This window comes from Dromiciops gliroides, chromosome 4 (assembly GCF_019393635.1).
Source record: "Dromiciops gliroides isolate mDroGli1 chromosome 4, mDroGli1.pri, whole genome shotgun sequence".
Classification (NCBI taxonomy): domain Eukaryota; kingdom Metazoa; phylum Chordata; class Mammalia; order Microbiotheria; family Microbiotheriidae; genus Dromiciops; species Dromiciops gliroides.
The window spans coordinates 450,932,751-450,954,687 of record NC_057864.1 but is presented as its reverse complement, the minus strand read 5'-3'; the positions used below and the strand labels follow the sequence as shown (position 1 = coordinate 450,954,687).

At 47.2% G+C, this 21,937-nt stretch overlaps 17 non-coding genes across 17 annotated transcripts; 4 read left to right on the top strand and 13 right to left on the bottom strand.

The window, feature by feature from the left end:
* Positions 1 to 2,171: 2,171 nt before the first annotated feature.
* On the bottom strand, positions 2,172 to 2,267 carry TRNAI-UAU. Its single transcript has 2 exons — positions 2,230 to 2,267; positions 2,172 to 2,207 (listed from the first exon to the last, which is right to left on the bottom strand). It is a non-coding gene; the product is annotated as a tRNA-Ile (tRNA).
* Positions 2,268 to 3,137: 870 nt separating this feature from the next.
* TRNAS-UGA lies at positions 3,138 to 3,219 on the top strand. Its single transcript has one exon. It is a non-coding gene; the product is annotated as a tRNA-Ser (tRNA).
* Positions 3,220 to 3,419: 200 nt separating this feature from the next.
* On the bottom strand, positions 3,420 to 3,492 carry TRNAK-CUU. The gene has a single exon. It is a non-coding gene; the product is annotated as a tRNA-Lys (tRNA).
* Positions 3,493 to 4,551: 1,059 nt separating this feature from the next.
* On the top strand, positions 4,552 to 4,624 carry TRNAK-CUU. Its single transcript has one exon. It is a non-coding gene; the product is annotated as a tRNA-Lys (tRNA).
* A 202-nt stretch (positions 4,625 to 4,826) lies between these two features.
* On the bottom strand, positions 4,827 to 4,908 carry TRNAS-UGA. Its single transcript has one exon. It is a non-coding gene; the product is annotated as a tRNA-Ser (tRNA).
* Positions 4,909 to 5,821: 913 nt separating this feature from the next.
* TRNAI-UAU lies at positions 5,822 to 5,917 on the top strand. Its single transcript has 2 exons — positions 5,822 to 5,859; positions 5,882 to 5,917. It is a non-coding gene; the product is annotated as a tRNA-Ile (tRNA).
* A 7,023-nt stretch (positions 5,918 to 12,940) lies between these two features.
* TRNAH-GUG lies at positions 12,941 to 13,012 on the bottom strand. The gene has a single exon. It is a non-coding gene; the product is annotated as a tRNA-His (tRNA).
* A 3,092-nt stretch (positions 13,013 to 16,104) lies between these two features.
* On the top strand, positions 16,105 to 16,177 carry TRNAV-CAC. Its single transcript has one exon. It is a non-coding gene; the product is annotated as a tRNA-Val (tRNA).
* Positions 16,178 to 16,778: 601 nt separating this feature from the next.
* Positions 16,779 to 16,851, bottom strand: TRNAV-CAC. The gene has a single exon. It is a non-coding gene; the product is annotated as a tRNA-Val (tRNA).
* A 1,115-nt stretch (positions 16,852 to 17,966) lies between these two features.
* On the bottom strand, positions 17,967 to 18,039 carry TRNAK-CUU. The gene has a single exon. It is a non-coding gene; the product is annotated as a tRNA-Lys (tRNA).
* Positions 18,040 to 18,426: 387 nt separating this feature from the next.
* Positions 18,427 to 18,499, bottom strand: TRNAK-CUU. The gene has a single exon. It is a non-coding gene; the product is annotated as a tRNA-Lys (tRNA).
* A 392-nt stretch (positions 18,500 to 18,891) lies between these two features.
* TRNAK-CUU lies at positions 18,892 to 18,964 on the bottom strand. Its single transcript has one exon. It is a non-coding gene; the product is annotated as a tRNA-Lys (tRNA).
* A 386-nt stretch (positions 18,965 to 19,350) lies between these two features.
* Positions 19,351 to 19,423, bottom strand: TRNAK-CUU. Its single transcript has one exon. It is a non-coding gene; the product is annotated as a tRNA-Lys (tRNA).
* Positions 19,424 to 19,826: 403 nt separating this feature from the next.
* TRNAK-CUU lies at positions 19,827 to 19,899 on the bottom strand. The gene has a single exon. It is a non-coding gene; the product is annotated as a tRNA-Lys (tRNA).
* A 389-nt stretch (positions 19,900 to 20,288) lies between these two features.
* On the bottom strand, positions 20,289 to 20,361 carry TRNAK-CUU. Its single transcript has one exon. It is a non-coding gene; the product is annotated as a tRNA-Lys (tRNA).
* Positions 20,362 to 20,735: 374 nt separating this feature from the next.
* TRNAK-CUU lies at positions 20,736 to 20,808 on the bottom strand. Its single transcript has one exon. It is a non-coding gene; the product is annotated as a tRNA-Lys (tRNA).
* An 872-nt stretch (positions 20,809 to 21,680) lies between these two features.
* TRNAW-CCA lies at positions 21,681 to 21,753 on the bottom strand. The gene has a single exon. It is a non-coding gene; the product is annotated as a tRNA-Trp (tRNA).
* Positions 21,754 to 21,937: the final 184 nt, after the last annotated feature.

Sequence of the window (21,937 nt, the reverse complement as noted above, 5' to 3'; positions counted from 1 at the left end):
AGCAATGCTGTATGATTAACAATTCCATATGATCATCAAGTCTTGGTAGAAATCATCTCTAGCCATCATCTATCCCTATTAGACATCATCTTCTCCATCACGGTATGTATTTGGTGTTCAGTAATTCCATTTGGTAGATTGTGATAATCCAAGTGGCTAATAGCAAGCAAGTTGATTAACAAGCCTGGATGATCAACTATGAATTGAGAGGAGTTTGTCTACAATTAGCAAACCCCGTAGGGGTATTAAACCCAGGTGAGCCCCAAGCTCGGGGTCTTTCAGGTCCTACCCCTCCCTGAGACGGCTTTATTTTGAGATAGGCCCTCTCTCAATAAACCTGTTTTATTCAGCTTGGAGACTGCTATTTTCTTCGTGGGACTTAGAAATGTTGGCGACAGTACTGAGAGGGAGGGAAACCAGGTTCCGAATGCTGCCAACTTCTCCTAAGGATGTGTTCACTGCTGAGCAACGAGAACAATCCAGTTTCTGCGTATGTCCTAGTTCCAATGTCAAGATTTCTCCACATTTCTTTCACTGGCCATGTACAGCATTTGTTCCTTTACTTTGTTCTCTTCACTTTGTGGAAGGAGAACAGCAAAGGTACTTCAGTGGATGTCAGGGGCTACTCGTGGTAAGGAAACTTCTTGTGCTCCAATGAATGAGGCACTTGCCTATGGGTTGGGAGGAACAACTAAACAAATCGTAGTACGTGAATGTCATGGAATATGACCGTGCTGTAAGAAACAACGAATTATCACGAAGGACTACAGAGAAGCATGGGATGATTTTCACATTCTGATGCAGATTTAAGTAAGCAGAGGCAAGAAAACAGTATTCACAGGAACTTCTACAATGTCAGTGGAAACAACAACCACGAAAAATTCAGAAGTAAATGTTGCAAAATCATAAACAACATCCCTCCCCCACATCCACCCCCTAAAATAGGTATACCAAGACATCCCGATTCACACTCTTTTGTGGAAATGTGGGAGGTCCACGGGTTTGGAACGTTCCATATCTTTTCCAACTTTTTCACAGTATGTTCGTTCAATTTTGCTATTGTTTCTCCTCCTTTCTTCCTCCCCCTCCCTACTTATAAAGACTATTGCTGGTTAAATAGGACTGTTTTCTAGAGGAACTGTGGGAAGATGAAGAAATTCTGGTGAACTGAAAAGTTGAAGGTCCCGCTATAGATTCTGGTATTCCCCTAACCCCACTGACAGCTGGAGGTCTGATAGGTGACTCCAGAAAACTCGAGGTGTTAACCTGGTGGTTACCTAGCTGGGATTTTGTTGGTTTCTTTCGTTGACCTTCAAGGACCATGGCAGCGAGTCTTCATTAGAGAACTGAGTGGGATTTCTACGAGTGTCCCTTGTAAAAGTAACTTGCCTGGGGCACCTAGGTGGCGCAGTGTATAAAGCACTGGCCCTGGATTCAGGAGGACCTAAATTCTAATCCGATCTTCGATCTCAGACACTTGACATTTACTTACTAGCTGTGTGACCCTGGGCAAGTCGCTTAACCCTCATTGCCCCACCAAAAAAAAAAAAAAAGAAAGAAAAAGGTACTAGCCCGTACGGGGATCGAACCCACGACCTTGGCGTTATTAACACCACGCTCTAAGCAACTAAACTAATCGACCCCCTACGTCTAATCTTTGGCAGTCATCCTCCACATAATACCTCCAGAAAAGCCCTGTTGGATTCCTAGAATTGTCCTTCATTATTTTTCAAATAAATCCAACTTAAGCAAGCCGCAGACTGTTTGAGTACTCTCCTCCTACACCGTTCTGCACTCCTGAATTCAGAGAGTTCTGGGGAAGACTTTCAGGAATTGATGTAGAGTGAGACCCTTCAGGTCTCGGGAAGAATTTCCTGAGATTCTGCACGCCCCCCCCCCCTCCCCGCCCTTCCAGTTGGCAGAGGTCTCTCCGTCCTGAAATTATCTCGCATCCACTTCTCGGTGTGTTTGTTCTAGAACGTAGATTTCTGTAGGACAGGTTTGTCTTCAGTCTTAGCACAGCAGTCGGAGCAATATCCCGGACCTTGTAGGCAGGCGCTCAAAAACAGTTCCCTCCCCGAGCGCCCACTAGCGCCGACCGGCCGCGGCTCGTGCCATTCCACTCCCTTGCAAGGGAAAAACAAATTCCGGGCGTCTGGAGAAAAACCAAATGCTCCAGGTGAGGATCGAACTCACAACCTCGGCATTACTCGCTCACTAGTACTGCTTTATAAGTACCGCGCGCTAACCGATTGCGCCACTGGAGCTACGAAAACCGCCACTCTCCCCCTCTTCTGGAGCCAGAAGCCTCACCAGGAGTTTTCTCTTCCAGACTGATTCGCGCCTCACACCCCACCGCTTCTGACCAAAGAATCTTGCGCAGCATGCATAGCTTCGAAACGCGCGCCAGCACCACACGTAGAACGTCTTGGATATCAGAGGACTGACTGAAAGAGCTTCCTGCTTGATCCCCCTTTGCTTGCACTCAAGCCTTACTCCCAAGTCACCTCCATCTCCCCTCCCGCCCACGCCCCCACGCCCCCACGCCCCCACGCCCCCAATCTCGGGATTTTGAAGAAAGGTACGATGCCCTGCTGATGAACCTATGTTGGCTCCCAGCCTCCCACTTCACCAAAGTCCGATGTCCATTTCGCAAGCATTCATTTCCATCGACTCCGCCCCCCTGGTATCCCCGCTTCCCTACCCCCACCCCCAAGTACCCAACAAACACTCGCTCCATGCAGGTCAGGACAACGACATTCCATTCACCACCACCACCCCGCTCCCCGCTCCGGCTCGCGTGCAGAGTCAGAGATTGTCCTTCGTTGGGGAAGAGGAGCGAAATGTCATCACCATGCTGGAGTCTAGGTACAGTGTGTCCGACTGTGGCTGATCAGACCAGTTCGAGCTCTGGAGGCTCTCCCACGGGTCGGGCGCGAATCGCCCACACGAACACCTGGAGTGGGCCTGCCTCCCGTGAGTTCTCCGTAAAACGGGCTTTCAGGCAAACATACGTTTCCATCGGAGTTGCGCTCTCTGCAGTAGAGGTTGAACGCTTGTCACTTCGGCCGGATTTTAAAGGACCTCGGTGTCTGACAACTTATCTTGTCAGGTGAGATCTAAATGCTTCCCAGTAGGTAGTCGTGGCCGAGTGGTTAAGGCGATGGACTTGAAATCCATTGGGGTTTCCCCGCGCAGGTTCGAATCCTGCCGACTACGAGGCGACATTTTAAAAATGCTCATTGTGGTAGCTACAGGAAAGATATTGCGCCAGACCCGATCCTGGGACTCTCCTTCCCACCCCCCAATCCTCAGTCCCCAACCCCGTCATCTTTTTTTTTTTTTCCCTCGGTGCCTCTGAGATTTGGAAAACCTTAGTTGACTCGTCTGGGGAAAAGAGGTTGAAAAGGAAAAACGTACGCCCAACGTGGGGCTCGAACCCACGACCCTGAGATTAAGAGTCTCATGCTCTACCGACTGAGCTAGCCGGGCGCCCCTCTAGATGCTTTTCCCCACCTGATACTTCAAGAAGAATTAAGAGCGCTGCCAGCTGAGACCGCTTCCGCAAATGAAATCAACTATCCAACCGGGTCCAGCAGAAAGTAAAACCAAGCTCGACACGCCGAAGCCGCTCCTAGCCTTTCTTACTCTAGGGCCAGATCTACCGAGAGTGTCCTCCGCCAGGCCCACGGGAAGGAAAGACTCACGCGAGGGCAATTCCACAAATGTCCGGAAACAAAAAGGAAAGGTTTCTCCTAGCCTCTGTGTCACTCTACATCCATCCACCCCACTGACTTTGGGGTGAGGGGTTACCTATTCAGCGGGTGGTGGAGTGGAACGAGGGAGAAACAATTTCTAATTGGAAATAAAGTACAAAAGAATAAAAAATATTTTGACCCACAAAAAGAAAAAAGTGGGCAAAATCCTTTATTATCTATTATATAATTACTTACTCTACTTACCACTGTGTCTTTGTCCTCTCCCCTACCCAAATTGGTGACCGAAATAAGAGGTATTGGGTTTTTTGTTTTGTTTTGTTTTACATGGCTCTTGACAGTTCTCAGTAGGGAGGGGAATGGAGAAGTAAAAAACTGAGGATGTAATAAGGTTAGAAGAAAACGGCATCCTCCGAGTATCCTCGATGATCAGAACTGATAAGAACAAGACTTCTAGGGAAGTCACAAGGACTCTTGTGAAGCAAAATGCTTTAAAGTGTAAAATACAGACATAGAAGATGATTACACATACCTAAAATTCAGTTCAAATGCCCGGTGAGAGCCGAATTAGCGAACTCTTCCCTAAGGATAGCGGAAGGAGACAGTGGAATTGCCCTCGCGTGAGTCTTTCCTTCCCGTGGGCCTGGCGGAGGACACTCTCGGTAGATCTGGCCCTAGAGTAAGAAAGGCTAGGAGCGGCTTCGGCGTGTCGAGCTTGGTTTTACTTTCTGCTGGACCCAGTTGGATAGTTGATTTCATTTGCGGAAGCGGTCTCAGCTGGCAGCGCTCTTAATTCTTCTTGAAGTATCAGGTGGGGAAAAGCATCTAGAGGGGCGCCCGGCTAGCTCAGTCGGTAGAGCATGAGACTCTTAATCTCAGGGTCGTGGGTTCGAGCCCCACGTTGGGCGTACGTTTTTCCTTTTCAACCTCTTTTCCCCAGACGAGTCAACTTAGGTTTTCCAAATCTCAGAGGCACCGAGGAAAAAAAAAAAAAAAAGATGACGGGGTTGGGGACTGAGGATTGGGGGGTGGGAAGGAGAGTCCCAGGATCGGGTCTGGCGCAATATCTTTCCTGTAGCTACCACAATGAGCATTTTTAAAATGTCACCTCGTAGTCGGCAGGATTCGAACCTGCGCGGGGAAACCCCAATGGATTTCAAGTCCATCGCCTTAACCACTCGGCCACGACTACCTACTGGGAAGCATTTAGATCTCACCTGACAAGATAAGTTGTCAGACACCGAGGTCCTTTAAAATCCGGCCGAAGTGACAAGCGTTCAACCTCTACTGCAGAGAGCGCAACTCCGATGGAAACGTATGTTTGCCTGAAAGCCCGTTTTACGGAGAACTCACGGGAGGCAGGCCCACTCCAGGTGTTCGTGTGGGCGATTCGCGCCCGACCCGTGGGAGAGCCTCCAGAGCTCGAACTGGTCTGATCAGCCACAGTCGGACACACTGTACCTAGACTCCAGCATGGTGATGACATTTCGCTCCTCTTCCCCAACGAAGGACAATCTCTGACTCTGCACGCGAGCCGGAGTGGGGAGCGGGGTGGTGGTGGTGAATGGAATGTCGTTGTCCTGACCTGCATGGAGCGAGTGTTTGTTGGGTACTTGGGGGTGGGGGTAGGGAAGCGGGGATACCAGGGGGGCGGAGTCGATGGAAATGAATGCTTGCGAAATGGACATCGGACTTTGGTGAAGTGGGAGGCTGGGAGCCAACATAGGTTCATCAGCAGGGCATCGTACCTTTCTTCAAAATCCCGAGATTGGGGGCGTGGGGGCGTGGGGGCGTGGGGGCGTGGGCGGGAGGGGAGATGGAGGTGGCGTGGGGGCGTGGGGGCGTGGGCGGGAGGGGAGATGGAGGTGACTTGGGAGTAAGGCTTGAGTGCAAGCAAAGGGGGATCAAGCAGGAAGCTCTTTCAGTCAGTCCTCTGATATCCAAGACGTTCTACGTGTGGTGCTGGCGCGCGTTTCGAAGCTATGCATGCTGCGCAAGATTCTTTGGTCAGAAGCGGTGGGGTGTGAGGCGCGAATCAGTCTGGAAGAGAAAACTCCTGGTGAGGCTTCTGGCTCCAGAAGAGGGGGAGAGTGGCGGTTTTCGTGGCTCCAGTGGCGCAATCGGTTAGCGCGCGGTACTTATAAAGCAGTACTAGTGAGCGAGTAATGCCGAGGTTGTGAGTTCGATCCTCACCTGGAGCATTTGGTTTTTCTCCAGACGCCCGGAATTTGTTTTTCCCTTGCAAGGGAGTGGAATGGCACGAGCCGCGGCCGGTCGGCGCTAGTGGGCGCTCGGGGAGGGAACTGTTTTTGAGCGCCTGCCTACAAGGTCCGGGATATTGCTCCGACTGCTGTGCTAAGACTGAAGACAAACCTGTCCTACAGAAATCTACGTTCTAGAACAAACACACCGAGAAGTGGATGCGAGATAATTTCAGGACGGAGAGACCTCTGCCAACTGGAAGGGCGGGGAGGGGGGGGGGGCGTGCAGAATCTCAGGAAATTCTTCCCGAGACCTGAAGGGTCTCACTCTACATCAATTCCTGAAAGTCTTCCCCAGAACTCTCTGAATTCAGGAGTGCAGAACGGTGTAGGAGGAGAGTACTCAAACAGTCTGCGGCTTGCTTAAGTTGGATTTATTTGAAAAATAATGAAGGACAATTCTAGGAATCCAACAGGGCTTTTCTGGAGGTATTATGTGGAGGATGACTGCCAAAGATTAGACGTAGGGGGTCGATTAGTTTAGTTGCTTAGAGCGTGGTGTTAATAACGCCAAGGTTGTGGGTTCGATCCCCGTACGGGCCAGTAGCTTTTTCTTTCTTTTTTTTTTTTTTTTGGTGGGGCAATGAGGGTTAAGCGACTTGCCCAGGGTCACACAGCTAGTAAGTAAATGTCAAGTGTCTGAGATTGGATTTGAGTCATTTACAAAAATTTGTCCCCACCTTCATTCGTTCTTCCTGAACTACACTTTCTGTTTGTGTGTTTGTTTTGCAGGGCAATGAGGGTTAAGTGACTTGCCCAGGGTCACACAGCTAGTTAAGTGTCAAGTGTCTGAGGCTGGATTTGAATTCAAGGCCTGTGCTTTATTCACTGGGCCACCTAGTTGCCCCCACCTACACTTTCTCATATGTCTCCCAATCCTCAAGTTTGCATTATAATCCCCAAATTAAGAGTGTGTGGTTGATTTAATTTGTAGGTCTTACTGAGTTCTTCATAGAATTTGTCTATTTCTTCAGCCCCAACAATTAATGTGGCAAGGCTGCAAATATTTCTGTGGGGCCTTTTTGCAAATACATTTTCTGGTACATGAGGACAAAATATTCCATGAAATAATGCCTCTTTGTGCCTTTGGATGTATTATTAAATCCACTCTTTCCACTCCTTTCTTTCACCAACCCTCCCTCAAGCAGACATGTGGAGCAGTGGATAGAGCCAATGAAGAAATCCTGGATTCAAAATCTGTGTCAGATGCATCAACTAACCTGTCTGAACCTAGGTTGGATTCAATGGGCATTTCTCATCCCTTGTACCTCTAATCCCATAATCCTATATTCTTTCAGCAATACAGCCACTCACTTGTCATTGAATAAGAATCACACATGAGAATAATTCCATTCTGAATTATTTTTTTTTTGGTGGGGCAATGGGGGTTAAGTGACTTGCCCAAGGTCACACAGCTAGTAAGTGTCAAGTGTCTGAGGCCGGATTTGAACTCAGGAACTCCTGAATCCAGGGCCGGTGCTTTATCCACTGCGCCACCTAGCTGCCCCCATTCTGGATTATTTTTAACAAGTAATTGATGCTCAGAATGAAAATTGAAAAATGAGGTTGATAACCATTCCAAATATTTTTGTAGAGAAGTTTAACCAATGAAAGTCAATTGCCACAATCAGGAGACCAGAAGATCTGAGAAAGCAAAAGAGCTTGTAAAAATCTTGTCTGACTTGCCAAATAAATAGAATTTTCTGTGAAAGGCCACACCTGGTTAGATATCAAAGAGTTGGGATGTCCTCTTTGAAATATTTGTTCAATGTTCTTGTCATGGCTGAGGAAACTTCCTTTTTTAAACTATTGAATGACCTATGAATGTCTCATTTCATTCTAATAGTCAGCATAAACTATCAGGAGACTGGTTTAGTTAGGCTCAGTCTAGAACAAGACTGTTAATACATAGATTTCCTTACCATTGTGAGAAAATTATCAATAATAGGCATTTTGGGACTCCCAGAGGCCCCTTCTGAGAGAGCCTGGCCTGACCTTTCTTTTCTTTTTTGTTGGTCATTGAGGGTTAAGAGACTTGCCCAGGGTCACACAGCTAGTAAGCATCAAGTGTATGAGACTGGATTTGGACTTAGGTCCTCCTAAATTTAGGGCCAGTGCTTTATCCACTAAGCCACCTAGCTGCCCTGGCCTGACCTTTCTTAAGGTCAGCCCAGAGTCAGGAAATTACCTCACTCAAAAACATACTCACCTGAAAGCCTTGTTCCTGCCAGAGGTTCTGTTCTCTGGGCTCTGACATCAGCATGACTGTGCAGAACCACCCTCAAATCCAGTGAACTATTAGATTTGAAGGATGCTAGCCAATTAGATTTAAGCAGTGTGTAAGGGCTGCCTCTCTTCCTTCCCTCAGAGAGCTTACACTCAATGATCTGTCTCTTGGCCCTGGAACTTGGTGAGAGCAGATGTGCCCCATTTTCTCTCTCTTCCCCTAGACCCTAGCTAGGCTCTCCTATCTTTCAGAGGCATGTGAGCTCTCTTTGCTAATATTTAATGTGCTTTAATAAATGCTTAATACCCCCAAACTGGTGCAATAGTTTCTAATTTCTAAGTAACACACATATACAAAAGTTAAAGGGCAGCTAGGTGGCACACTGGATGGAGCATCGGCCCTGGAGTCAGGAGGACCTGAGTTCAAATTTAGTCTCAGACACTTGACACTTACTAGCTGTGTGACCCCGGATAAGTCATTTAACCCCAATTGCCTCACCAAAAAAAAAAATTCTAAGTAACAAATATGTTATAACTTCCAGCTAAATTCCCTAACACTTGGGACAATTATAGGGCGACCCCATAAGTTTTATTCACAACACCATACAAATACTCTTCAACTCTGTTATGTTCTTCACTTTCTTTTATCAGCTAGCTGGGAGGTGGGGGGTGGAAATGGTGAAATGGTCATTAAATACTCTTCCCCTTACACTAGAAATTCTCAAGCAAATTTTCTACTATGTGCTGGAATTCAGAAGCTCAAGCCAGGAAGCACTTCTTTCTTGCCCAGCATTTTGTCCAGTTTGAAGTATTAGTGAATAAGAATGCAGAAGATCTTGTTCCGGGGTTATTTAATTAATTAATATTAACATACTGTTTCCTATGGGTCTACAGGCTGTAGGTAGAAATAGGAACAGGATGCTCTTGCTTAGGCAAAAGCCAAAGCATCAAGTGAGGAACCAATGAAGCATACATGTATTCACCCATCCTCAATCATTTTGTATGTATTTCTTTCTTTTTTTTTTTTTAGTGAGGCAATTGGGGTTAAGTGACTTGCTCAGGGTCACACAGCTAGTAAGTGTTAAGTGTCTGAGGCCAGATTTGAACTCAGGTATTCCTGACTCCAGGGCTGGTGCTCTAATCCACTTCACCACCTAGCTGCCCCGTATGTATTTCAACTGATTTTGTGTTGGCTAGTCTGTGTTTGCTACCAATAGAATGTAAACACATTGATGGCAGGGGCTGTCTTGATTTGATATTCCTTTCCCCAGATCTACCCCCCCCCCCCAGTTGGATAGAGTTGGATAGAGGAGAGGAGCAGGCAATGGAAGCCCAGCTGATATGAGTTCAAGTTTTATGAGGACTGCAGCAGGACAGATGGGACTGGAATTCACTATAGCTCCGGAGGTGTGAATTGCCTTAGTTAAATGTGTTCCCTATGTGTGTGCCTCAGGATGATTACTTGGGTTGTATGCCCTCTCTTCCTCCAAACATGGCATATATTTGTGGGAGTATAATTGTGTCCCAGGTTTTGGGAGGCAAGGGGAGAATATTTAATATCTATTCTCCCGTCCTTACCTTAGTAAAGGCCTTTGCTAGAACTAATTATGTCTGCTCACTGATTAAGGAGAGAAGGAAACATGTATTTATTAAGATGTTTACTACGTACCATCCCATTTGATAAGCAAAATAAGCCTGGGAGGTAGGTACTATTATCATTCCCATTTTTTTTCCTTTGCAGGGCAATGAGGGTTAAGTGACTTGCCCAGTAAGTATCAAGTGTCTGAAATCGAATTTGAACTCAGGTCCTCCTGAATCCAGGGCTGGTGTTTCATCCACTGTGCCACTTAGTTGTGCCGTATCATTTCCATTTTACAGTTAAGGGACTTGCCCAGAGTCGTACATCAAGAGTTTGAGAGAAGACATGAATTCAGATCTTCCTAGGTTAAATAAAAGCCTACCTCTCTATCCAAAGTGCCACCAAGCTGCCAAACAGCCCTTGAAGTACACAGATAAAGGAAAGTGAACCAAAGTATCAGGAGCCCAGATGCACCTAACATATAATAACTGTATAATCTTGTGGAACCATAACCTGCAACCTGGGGGAGAAACTTTGCAAGTATAACTCAGGAGGGGGAGTGATCATTATACCACATTATTTCATTTTTTAAAAATAAAAAATGGAAACTAAGTATATCTAGTCTTTTGGAGGTAAAGTATTAAACTGTGATTTAATTCATGTAGGGAGCTAGAAAAAGAGAAAACTTTCTCTATTAATACAGGTTGGAACTGTCTCTACAAAGTAAAGTCTTCAGAGAATCACCTAGAGCACAGAAAGCTTAAGACACTCATGATCCCAACACCACTATGCTTCAAAGATTGACCTTGAATCCAGTTATCCCCAACTTGGAGACTATCTTTCTATCCGCTATATCATGATACTTCTCAGAGCAATACTAAATACACATTAAAGCCCCTGTTGTGGCACAAGGTTCTGGGAAATCAGAACTCATGGAATTCTTCCAAGCTTGGTTTACATTTTTCCTCCATCCCCAACCCTCTTCTATCATTCCTATTCAACCTAAACCAAATTGCAGTGTCTAAGTGGGGTTTCCCTACCCCAGAAAACAATACTTGGAAATTCCCTGGCTTGATATCTCCTTGTAACAATCTGAGCTACTTTCTCCCATTAGAAGTTCATCTGACTCTCTTCCAAGACCCCATACAGAGAATACCATTCATCATCTCCCTTTTCTGTCTATTCTCATAAAGCTTTCCATGATGGAATACATCCCTCCCTCCCTCCTTAGCTCTTTCTCTCTCAATCTGTCAGTGTCAGCTGTTAGTATTTTCTCCCTCCTTACATTACTTTTTACACTAACTCCCCATTGAATAAAATCACCTCAGAGCAGATTGTTTCATTCCAGAAGGGGGGGGGGAGGGAGAAGAATGCCAACTTGTGATGATTTGCACAGAGAGGACATAGAAGGTGATTGGAACTAAGATGGTTGATAAAAGGATGAGAGCCCAATCTACAGTCTGAGTCTAAATGGGGGAGGGAAGAGGGGAAACACGTATTTGTAAAAGTGCTACTATGTGGGGCAGCTAGGTGGCGCAATGGATAGAGCACCAGCCCTGGAGTCAGGAGTACGAGTTCAAATCCGGCCTCAGACACTTAACACTTACTAGCTGTGTGACTCTGGGCAAGTCACTTAACCCCAATTGCCTCACTAGCAAAAAAAAAAAAAAGAAAAGAAAAGAAAAAAGAAAGTGCTACTATGTGCCAGGAACTGTGCTTTATATACATTAGTTTATTTGATCCTCACAACAATCCTGGGAGGTAGATGCTATCATTATCTCCATTTTACAGTTGAGGAAACTGAGAAAGACAAAAGTTAAGTAACCTGCCAATGGTCACACTAGACTTCCTGACTAGAGGTCCAGCGAACTATGCATTGCACCACATAACTGCCTCTTATGGACAAAGTGGCAGTGGCATAGGAAGTAAGGGAAGTCCTCAGTAACACTGGGTGCCATGTTCCTCAGGTAGATAGATAGAGAGATAGAGAGAGAGAGAGAGAGAGAGAGAGAGAGAGAGAGAGAGAGAGAGAGAGATGTTATGGATTTAGAACTCAGATGGGACCTCAAAGGCCATGTAGTTCAACTTCACTCTTTTTTTTTTTTTTTTTGGTGAGGCAATTGGGGTTAAGTGAGTTGCCCAGAGTCACACAGCTAGTAAGTGTTAAGTGTCTTGAGGCAGGATTTGAACTCAGGTCCTCCTGACTCCAGGAGTGCTCTATCCACTGCGCCACCTAGCTGCCCCACAACATCACTCCTTTTATGGAGAAGGAAACCTAGCATCAGAGAGGATAAGAGAAGTCCTTCACCTCGGTCACACATGTAGTAAGCATCAAATATGAGATTTAGACACAGGATGCCATTACCTGGTGTTCTGACCAACAAAACCCTGCAAACAATGATTCCCCTAATTGAAAGTGGAGCCTAAAATAAAGACACAGGTCCGCACAGGGTATATTTATGCTTTCTCAAGGCAAAGGAAAGAGTGGAGAAAGACATGCCTGTGGGGTCTACATAAATCAATCTGTCCAGAATGTTACACTACAAATTGACACTCTGGATTTTTATTCTTGCTTGGACTCTTTTCCCACTGTTGCTGAATCTTACAGCCGTCAGTATCTCCTCTCATCTTTGCCTTTACGGTTAGTCTGTAAGAGTCACCACTTGAGGTATAACGGGGCATTAGAACTACAAATCAGAGTTGTGCAAGTCTGGAGCTGGTACTTGTTTTGGGGAGAAGGGAAGATGGATTTTGGTTTCTGCCCTTCCTTGGGCTCTTGAAGATCTTCCCTGGGTGAGAAGTTCTAGACTCATCTGGGCTTGAGACACACTTCATCCCTTTCTCCTCAACTTGCATTTATCTTCGTCATCTCCAGTCAGAAGGAGAAAGAGGGAGTTGGGGATCCCGGAAAAGACGAGATCGTTGACTTTTGGCCTGTGTCTCCAAGGGCTTCGCTTTCACGACTGCTCCCTTCTCTGGAGATATTAGGGCTGGGACCTTCTCCAAGGGTCGGTCTCTACTCCCGGCATTCATTCCAAACAGAATAACGGGACCAGAAATCTCAGGTGGAAGCCTTGGAAGCGATGGATTTTAATTGCGGTTTCCCTGGCTCCAGTGGTGCAAAAAAAATAGTGGTATGAACAAAATGAGACCTGTTTTGCCGTGACTCGGATTCGAACCGAGGTTGCTGCGGCCACAACGCAGAGTACTAACCACTATACGATCACGGCTCACCACGAAACAGATACCTACAGATCTTCCACTCAGCGCTTTCAACACCATTGAAGCCCTCCTTCCCAAGGAAATTTTTCTTTTACTTTCAACTATATCTCTTCGCTTTCCTTTCTGATTACAACGACTTTTCCTGTTCTAACCTAAACTCACTTCCCAAGAATGGAGTTCAGCATGGACGGCGTACTGTGAAAACGGGACCCAAGAAGCAATTAGAACTTGACCTATTCTCTCCATAAGGAAATAACAACAGTCCCACTCCACAACATCATACCCTTCTGTCTCTGTCTGTCTGTCTTTCTCTGTATCTTTCTGTCCATCGCCCCCCGCAGGTCAGCAGTAAATGCTCTAGCCACCTGAGTGGGTTTGGATTTTCGTGGTTTGTGAAATCTTCGTCTTGTCTAAAGAGCAGCAGTCAGCGGTCCAGATAAAATGCTTTGGGGAGATGGGGAGGGGATGACAGGTACAAGAAAGCTAGTTTCTCCTTTTCTCTCTCTTACCTTTTGGCAGGGAACTTGACTCACGTGCGCCAGGAGATGAAAGAAACCAGGAAAACGACCTCCCTGGCACCTGCACCTTCACAAATCTCCACCGCCTCTATCTCTCCTCGCCACCCGCCTCAGTGCCCCCAGCTCTGGTTAAGGAAGAACCTGAGTCCAAAAGGACGTATTTGAGAAGGACTTCTTCTATGTCCTACGGGGATCTGGAAGGCCCGAAGCGGGAAGGGAACCAGGTTATCAGAAGGGGAAAAGAGACATCGATGTCCACCACTCTTACCACACTTTCCCCTTCCCTCCTGAAGTTCATCAGCTAAAACAATTAAAGTTAATTTTAAATGAACGATTTCACTTAATACAAATCGAAGAAAGGAAACACATGATACCCATGGAGTGGGGGGAGGGGCGAGGGTGTATAAGTGGAGGGGAAGACATTAGAATGTGTCGTACAAACCCAATAAGCACAGCCTATGTTTTGGGAAAACTTCCGTTTTATCCTGTGGAATTAATAGCAAAGTCAGTGAATTAGGCAACGTATCACATTATAGAGTGGTCGGGTTTATTCGTTGCCTGATGAGCAACGTGGAAACACATTGGGTTTTATTCCTCTCAGTCATGCCCTCAGTAAGAATCAAGTTATAGTGGGTGCTTTTCTCTTTTCCTACTTCGAGTTCCGCTGAGTCCTCTCCCATGAGTGGAGGCAGGGAAGAATATGGCTTAATTTTAGTTTTTTCTACTTCTGGGTTCCCTGGCACAGATAAAAGATAGTGAAAGATTTCTGTTCAAGTTGTTCAGTCATTTCAGTCACTCAAGAAACACGGGAAGAGGCAGCTAGGTGGCACAGTGGATAGAGCACGGGCCCTAGAGTCAGGAGTACCTGAGTTCTAATCCGACCTCAGACACTTGTGTGACCCTGGGCAAGTCACTTAACCCCAATTGCCTCACTTTAAAAAAAGAAAAGAAAAGAAAAAGAAACACGGGAAAATAGAAGCCTGCTCCAGAGCTTCTGGGTCAAGGCAGTTGTCTGTCTCTCTCTCTCTCTCTCTCTCTCTCTCTCTCTCTCTCTCTCTCTCTCTCTCTCTCTCTCTCTCCTTTCTGTCAATGTCTTTACATTGAACACTACCTCTATTCTCGCCTAAATCACGCCTTGCATCCCAGGTGAAAAATCTAGGCGATTCTTCCCAGTTTCCAATTGAATGAGGGAATCTTGCTGTTTGTGAGATTAGACTACGAAATACGTGATAGACACGGGAAACAAAATGAAGTTTATCCCAGACAGAAGACACATTCATTCTTTGCATTTTTATTCAGTGAATCGGTTAGCCTCTGAATCGCAGCCGCCACTAGCACTGTGTTTATAGTGAATATGTGACCCACGAGACTCTTGGCCATTATGAGTTGCCCCAGTTATTCTCCCCAGCTTTTCTCTTGCAAAGCATAATAAGAACGGTTTATTGAGAAAAAAATATTTTCACCGCGTTTCATATTTCAATCCTTGAAGGATCTGAGATTTCCTCCTTGTAACTCCTCCCTCTAACCAGGGAGCGCCGTGGGTAGTAAGAAAAACACGTATTTCTATAGAGCTTTAAATCGCTGCCCTGTGTTTTCGGAGTTGCTTCTGTGTTGATCGCCAATCCACCAACTTGAGTGCACACAATACTGCTCACTAAACAAGCAGTACGATTTCTGGTAGTCTATCTCCCCATATAGCCAGTACCCAGATAAGAGCTGCGACTTTGGCCTTATTAGGACGACGCCCTAGCTGAGATAACCAGTCCGTTGGGAAAAACAAAATTAAAAAACAAAAACTAAACAAAAATATAAGGAATTGGGAGGTATATATAAACCGACCCAGAGAAAAACAAGGAAGAAAGGATAATAATACACACAGTGACCACAAAACTGTCGATGAAAAGGACCCTCAAATGAAATCCGTCTTGGCCCCGGGAAGAGGTGGGGAAGGTTTTTCCTTCTGGCCCTACTTGAAGAGGTCGATGCTTCACTAGAGATGTGGAACTTGTCACAGCGACTGTCGGATCACAATTTATTGGACTTATTCCCTTATGGTCGAACATGCAGGTTCTTACCAGGTTTTTTTGTTTTTGTTTTTTAAATGTACATGTAATGCGACTATGGACGTCTGCAAACAGCTCCTTGCTTTGGTTCTTGTCTTTGTGGACTTGGATACCGCTTTCAAGTTATACAGAGCAATGAAAATATCCACCCGAGGGCTATATACGCTTGAGGAGGAAGCTTCCAAGGAAACCGCCAAGGAAGAGACCGATTGGGCTGTGTTGGACAGCAGAAAGGACGCCAGTGAAGTTTCAGGGAGGGGCGAGAGCGAGAGCGAAATGTCCAGTCGCTTGTGGGTGCTCCTCTGCTGGGATAGCCCTCTAGGGGAGTTAGAAGTGCCGAACTTCCCCTCGGGGAGGCTGCCTCACCGGGTCAGGGCGGAGCCCTCTGTTCGGCCACAAGGTTCTAGCGTCTGGGAGCATCGGTCCCTGACTGAGGAATATCACGAGAAGAGAGGGCGGGCGAAACATTGGCTAAAGATCTTCAGGACCAAAGAAGAACGGGTGGAGTAACTGCGTATGGTTTCCGTAGTGTAGTGGTTATCACGTTCGCCTCACACGCGAAAGGTCCCCGGTTCGAAACCGGGCGGAAACAACTCTTTGGCGCCTCGACCTTTTGCCCCCGACCAAATCACTTTGCTTCTCAAACCCGCCTCTGGAGCTGGGAACAAATCCGACGCGAGCCTCACCTTTCGCGCAATTACCGCTTGCTGCTTCGGGCCCTGCCTACCTTGCTGTGGCAGGTTGCTTGCTCCGGGACAGCGGGCCCACGCATGCGAGTGACGTGGCCGTCGCGATGTGGAGTGTGACAGTCAGCCAACTAGCCTTTATTGGAGACTTTATTGTTGTCTACCAGGTGCCAAGCACAAACAAAGGCAGAGGACAGGCCCAGCCCTCCAGGAGCTCACAGTTGAACAAATGTGTGCGCGCGGGCTCTTGGCCGCGATTTGCCTCAAGGGGCTGTGCTTCGGCCCACAGCTGTGTGTTGGCTTCAACAGCCTTTCCTCCCGTCAGGAACTCATCGTAGACGCTGGGATGCACGGTCCTGCTTCGGGCTCAGTGACCCCAGACGCCAAAAGTCCAGGGTGGAGCCTCCACTCGACCGCAGCCCAGCCCGCTAAGCCTTCTGCCCCCTAGGCAGGAAAAATACCCTTTCTGTCAACAGTGGCTTGGCTGACGGAAGCGCACCAAAGAGTTGTTTCCGCCCGGTTTCGAACCGGGGACCTTTCGCGTGTGAGGCGAACGTGATAACCACTACACTACGGAAACGACCCGAAGGTTTCCTTCGGAGGACAAGCACCCCCAGGGTGAGGGCTCACTGGGCTTTCTTAGGGGCTGCTCATCCACTTTTGGAGTCCGCCTTCACCTAATCCTCACCCGCGACTCCAGGAAATTGTCGCACGCGCAGCACAATGTGTTCCCACACGCTGAAGCAGGCGTTGTGGAGCGCTTAGAGATAGATTGGTCAGACGTCGGAGACGCCACGGTCATCCACTGCATCCAGGGCGGTGCCAGTGACCTGAGCTTTGTCTTGCCACTGGACTTCCATGGCTTCTGGAAGACAGAGCGAGGTTGACGACGTTGTGCAACTCTGCCTCACTTCAATCCAATTCACTCCCGGGTCAACACGTCACCCCGCCATGGCTTGCGGTCATCTTCAAAAACGAAGGACAAACAGCCATTACCTGTGGAAAGCTGCTCCTGGTCTCCCAAGCAGCCGGTTGGTCACTGGCCGACGCGTTCCTGGCTCTACTAGCTGCGTCTACCTCTCTCACGCCGTCTCCTCTGTCTCTCTCCGCCACCCCCCCCCCCAACCAACTCTCCTACCCCTCGCCCCCCATCTTAGCGCTGAGTGTCTGAGTAAATAATTGAGAGTGTTGAGTTGCGAGACTGGTTCTTCAAAGAAAATGGGAGTGGGGAGGGGAAAAAAACTACCCACGCCCAACGTGGGGCCCAAACCCAAGACCATGAGATTAAGAGTCTCATGCTCTACCGACTGAGCCAGCCCGACGACGGGACGTATGTTTTCTTCCATGCCTCCATCGCCTTCCCCCTTAATCCCTCATTACCATTCCTGAAATAAGATCCCTGGTAGATTGTCCTTTTTAGAATCCTTTTGCTCTTTCTAGAGTCAGCTCATGTGCGTACTCCTTGGTGAAGTCCCTCACGTTGCTCCTCAGTGTTTCTGTGTGCCTGTCTGTGTGTACATCTCTCTCTGTCTTTGTCTCCCTCTCTCACTCGTTCTCTGTATGTGTACGTGAGTGTCTCCCTCTCTATCTCCCGGACCCCCAAGTTTAAACTCTAGTGTCTGAGCAAATGATTGAGTGTGATGTGTTGCGTGACTAATTTTTCAAAGAAAATGGGGGAGGGAACAACAGCAAAATCGCCCAACGTGGGGCTCGAAGCCACGACCCTGAGATTAAGAGTCTCATGCTCTACCAACTGAACTAGCCGGGCGACTACGTCATCAATTTCCTTTCCCTTCCCCCCCAACCTTAACGGTTCATTACCATTCCTGAAATATGGTCCCTGTTACATTGTCCTTTTTAAAATCCTTTTGTTCTTTCAGGGGTCAGCTCACGTACCAAGTCCTTGGTGAAGTCCCTCACATTGTTTCTCAGTTTTTCTGTATGTGTTTGTCTGTGTCTCCGTCTACCTCTCTCACTCTGCCTCTTTTTCTGTGTGTGTGTGCGTGCGTGCATGTGCGTGTCTCTCTCTGTTTCCCTCATCCCCCTCCCGGTTCCCCAATTTTAAACTGCAGTCTGAGTAAATAATTGATCGTGTTGAGTTGCGTGACTTCTTTTTCAAAGAAACTGGGGGAGGGCGGGGAAAAAAGAATACGCGCGCCCAACGTGGCGCTCAAACCCACGACCCTGAGATTAAGGGTCTCATGCTCTACCGACTGAGCTAACCAGGCGACTACAGAAACAGTTTCTTGTCCTTTCCCCCCAACATTAACCCTTCATTACCATTCCTGAAATATAGTCCCAGGTAGATTGTCCTTTTTAGAATCCTTTTGTTCTTTCAAAGATCAGCTCATATGCCAAGTCCTTGGGGAAGTCCTCAACATTGTTTCCCAGTATTTCTGTGTCAGTCTGTCTCTCTCTACCTCTCTCACTCTGTGTGTGTGTGTGTGTGTGTGTGTGTGTGTGTGTGTGTGTGTGGTGCGTGCGTGCGTGTCTCTCTCTGTTTCCCTCATATCCCTCCGGTCCCCCAATTTTAAGCTGCAGTCTGAGTAAATAATTGAGCGCGTTAAGTTGGGTGACTTCTTTTTCAAAGAAAATGGGAGAGGGCCGGGAAAAAAAATCACACCCAACGTGGGGCTCAAACCCACGACCCTGAGATTAAGAGTCTCATGCTCTACCGACTGAGCTAGCCGGGCGACGACAGAAACGTGGTCTTGTCCTTTCCCCCCAACGTTAACCCTTCATTACCATTCCTGAAATACAGTCCCAGGTAGATTGTCCTTTTTAGAATCCTTTTGTTCTTTCAAAGATCAGCTCACATGCCAAGTCCTTGGGGAAGTCCTCAACATTGTTTCCCAGTATTTCTGTGTCAGTCTGTCTCTCTCTACCTCTCTCACTCTATGTGTTTGTGTGTGTGTGTGTGTGTGTGTGTGTGTGGTGCGTGCGTGCGTGTCTCTCTCTGTTTCCCTTATATCCCTCCGGTCCCCCAATTTTAAGCTGCAGTCTGAGTAAATAATTGAGCGCGTTAAGTTGGGTGACTTCTTTTTCAAAGAAAATGGGAGAGGGCCGGGAAAAAAAACAGCGCCCAACGTGGGGCTCGAACCCACGACCCTGAGATTAAGAGTCTCATGCTCTACCGACTGAGCTAGCCGGGCAACGACAGAAACGTTGTCTTGTCCTTTCCCCCCAACGTTAACCCTTCATTACCATTCCTGAAATACAGTCCCAGGTAGATTGTCCTTTTTAGAATCCTTTTGTTCTTTCAAAGATCAGCTCACATGCCAAGTCCTTGGGGAAGTCCTCAACATTGTTTCCCAGTATTTCTGTGTCAGTCTGTCTCTCTCTACCTCTCTCACTCTGTGTTTGTGTGTGTGTGTGTGTGTGTGTGTGTGTGTGTGTGTGTGTGTGTGTGCGCGGTGCGTGCGTGTCTCTCTCTGTTTCCCTCATATCCCTCCGGTCCCCCAATTTTAAGCTGCAGTCTGAGTAAATAATTGAGCGCGTTAAGTTGGGTGACTTCTTTTTCAAAGAAAATGGGAGAGGGCCGGGAAAAAAAAATCACGCCCAACGTGGGGCTCGAACCCACGACCCTGAGATTAAGAGTCTCATGCTCTACCGACTGAGCTAGCCGGGCGACGACGGAAACATGGTCTTGTCCTTTCCCCCCAACATTAACCCTTCATTACCATTCCTGAAATACAGTCCCAGGTAGATTGTCCTTTTTAGAATCCTTTTGTTCTTTCAAAGATCAGCTCACATGCCAAGTCCTTGGGGAAGTCCTCAACATTGTTTCCCAGTATTTCTGTGTCAGTCTGTCTCTCTCTACCTCTCTCACTCTATGTGTTTGTGTGTGTGTGTGTGTGTGTGTGTGTGTGTGTGTGGTGCGTGCGTGTCTCTCTCTGTTTCCCTTATATCCCTCCGGTCCCCTAATTTTAAGCTGCAGTCTGAGTAAATAATTGAGCGCGTTAAGTTGGGTGACTTCTTTTTCAAAGAAAATGGGAGAGGGCCGGGAAAAAAAAACCGCGCCCAACGTGGGGCTCGAACCCACGACCCTGAGATTAAGAGTCTCATGCTCTACCGACTGAGCTAGCCGGGCGACAACAGAAACGTTGTCTTGTCCTTTCCCCCCAACGTTAACCCTTCATTACCATTCCTGAAATACAGTCCCAGGTAGATTGTCCTTTTTAGAATCCTTTTGTTCTTTCAAAGATCAGCTCACATGCCAAGTCCTTGGGGAAGTCCTCAACATTGTTTCCCAGTATTTCTGTGTCAGTCTGTCTGTCTCTGTCTACCTCTCTCACTCTGTGTGTTTGTGTGTGTGTGCGCGCGCGTGTCTCTCTCTGTTTCCCTCATATCCCTCCGGTCCCCCAATTTTAAGCTGCAGTCTGAGTAAATAATTGATCGTGTTGAGTTGCGTGACTTCTTTTTCAAAGAAAATGGGGGGAGAGCGGGGGAAAAAAAAAATACGTGCGCCCAACGTGGGGCTCGAACCCACGACCCTGAGATTAAGAGTCTCATGCTCTACCGACTGAGCTAGCCGGGCGACGACAGATACGTCGTCTTGTCCTTTCCCCCCAACGTTAACCCTTCATTACCATTCCTGAAATACAGTCCCAGGTAGATTGTCCTTTTTAGAATCCTTTTGTTCTTTCAAAGATCAGCTCACGTGCCAAATCCTTGGTGAAGTCCTCAACATTGTTTCCCAGTATTTCTATGTCAGTCTGTCTGTCTCTGTCTCCCTCTTTCACTGCGTGTGTGCGTGTCTGTTTCCCTCACCCCCCTCCCGGCCCCCCAATTTTAAGCTGCAGTCTGAATAAATGATTGAGCGTCTTGAGTTGCGTTACTAATTCTCTAATTCTTCAAAGAAAATGGGGGAGGGAATAACAAAAGCATCCAACGTGGGGCTCAAACCTCCCTCCCTGAGATTAAGGGTCTCATGCTCTACCGACCGAGCTACCCGGGAAACTGCTTTATCATTTTCCTCCTCGCATCTTCCAGGATATGTCCCCGTTACTATTCTTGATATACGGTACCTCCTGGATTGTCCGTTTTAGAATTCTTTTGTTCTTTCAGGTGTCAGCTCACGTGCCAAATCCTTAGTGAAGTCCCTCACATTGTCTCTCAGTGTTTCTGTGTCTGCCTGTCTGCCTCCCTCTGCATATCAGTCTACTTCTCTCGGTCTGTCTAAATCTGTGTGTGTGTGTGTGTGTGCGCGCGCGCGCGTCTCTCATTCCGTCTCTCTCCCATTCTGTGTGTCTCTATGAATGTGTGTATGTGTGTCTCCTTCTATGTCTCCCGGCTCCCTCCCGGTCCTCCAAATTTAAGCGCTAGTATTTGAGTAAATGACTGAGCGTGTTCAGTTGCATGACTGGTTCTTCAAAGAAAATAGGGGAGGGGAGAAAAAAAGATTATGCGCGCCTAACGTGGAGCTCGAACCCACGGCCCTGAGATTTGGAGTCTCATGCACTACCGACTGAGCTAGCCAAACAACAAAATACATATTTTCTTGCCTCTTCCCATCCGACTTTAAGGCTTCGTTACTGAAATTTCAAACTGAAATATGGTTCTTGGTAGTTTGTCCTTTTTAGAAGCCTTTTGTTCTTTCAAAGATCAGCTAAGGTGCCAAGTTTTTGATGAAGTACCTCACATTGTTCCTCAGTGTTTCTCTATGT